This window comes from Rhinopithecus roxellana, chromosome 12 (assembly GCF_007565055.1).
Source record: "Rhinopithecus roxellana isolate Shanxi Qingling chromosome 12, ASM756505v1, whole genome shotgun sequence".
NCBI classification, from domain to species: Eukaryota; Metazoa; Chordata; class Mammalia; order Primates; family Cercopithecidae; genus Rhinopithecus; species Rhinopithecus roxellana.
This window is the reverse complement of record NC_044560.1, coordinates 15,167,128-15,168,335: the sequence shown is the minus strand read 5'-3', so window position 1 is coordinate 15,168,335 and position 1,208 is coordinate 15,167,128. Positions and strand designations below refer to the sequence as shown.

Below are 1,208 nucleotides of genomic sequence, written 5' to 3'. Positions count from 1 at the left end.
TGGTTGCTTACCTTGACACTGGTGCTTGTAATACCAGTTAACTGATAAGGGCAGCGATTTCTGCGTTTATATTGTTCTCTGTAGTGTATGAAATATCTTCACATACGTAATTCTCATTTGGTTCGCAAAGCAACTTGAAAAAATTATTTATTATTATGGCCACTTTTCAGAAGAGGTAACTAAGCCTCATAGAAGTCAAATGGCTTTACCAGTCACAAAGTATGTTCCTGCTGCTGCTATCACTGACATTTATTAAGCACTTGCTATGTGCCAAGGATGATGTTAAGGGTTCACTTATTTAATTCTACAGTAATTAAGACAGTGAAGTGTTGACAGGCAGTGTTACTAGACGTGTGCAGTTTAGACATATTATCTCTGTCTCTGATGAATGGAACTTTTATCATTAGGTAGAAACTATCTCTAGTGATGCTTTTAGCTTCAATATAGCTATTTCATCCTCTTTTTTGTTGTTGTTGTTGAAAAGATATATATATATATATATATTTAGAATTAGGCAGCTGGACTCAGTTTAGATGATCCCAATTTTGTTGGCAACATCCAAAGCGTCGTAATCAGGAGCTAGTCGAACATATGCCTTTTTCTCTCCATCAGGCCGAATCAGGGTGTTGACCTTGGCCACATCAATGTCATAGAGCTTCTTCACAGCCTGTTCAATCTGGTGCTTGTTGGCTTTAACATCCACAATGAACACAAGTGTGTTGTTGTCTTCTATCTTCTTCATGGCAGACTCAGTGGTCAGCGGAAACTTGATGATAGCATAGTGGTCAAGCTTGTTTCTCCTGGGGGCGCTCTTCCGAGGATATTTGGGCTGCCTCCGGAGTCGCAGTGTCTTGGGCCGCCGGAAGGTGGGTGACGTGCGGATCTTCTTTTTTTTGTGGCTGTGGACACCTTTCAACACTGCTTTCTTGGCCTTTAAAGCCTTTGCTTTGGCTTCTGCTTTAGGAGGGGCAGGAGCTTCCTTCTTCGCTTTTGGCGCCATCTTGTGAAAAGGCCATCCTCTTTTTTTTTTTTTTGTGCCAAGTATTTCTTTTTCTAAACTTTGCCAATCTATGTCCTGATGTTTTAGATTTGTCTTTTGTAAACAGAACATATTAATAGTGGATTTTATTCTTTTATTTAGTGCGACATCCTTTATCTTTGGAGAATTTAGCCCACTTGTAGACATTGCTATATTTTTATTTATTTCA

General features: G+C 39.3%; 1 pseudogene across 1 annotated transcript; it reads right to left on the bottom strand.

Moving 5' to 3' along the window:
- Nucleotides 1-474: 474 nt before the first annotated feature.
- LOC115892203 lies at nt 475-1,008 on the bottom strand (annotated as a pseudogene). The gene has a single exon (XR_004052087.1). The product of XR_004052087.1 is annotated as a 60S ribosomal protein L23a pseudogene (transcript).
- Between the last annotated feature and the right edge of the window lie 200 nt (nt 1,009-1,208).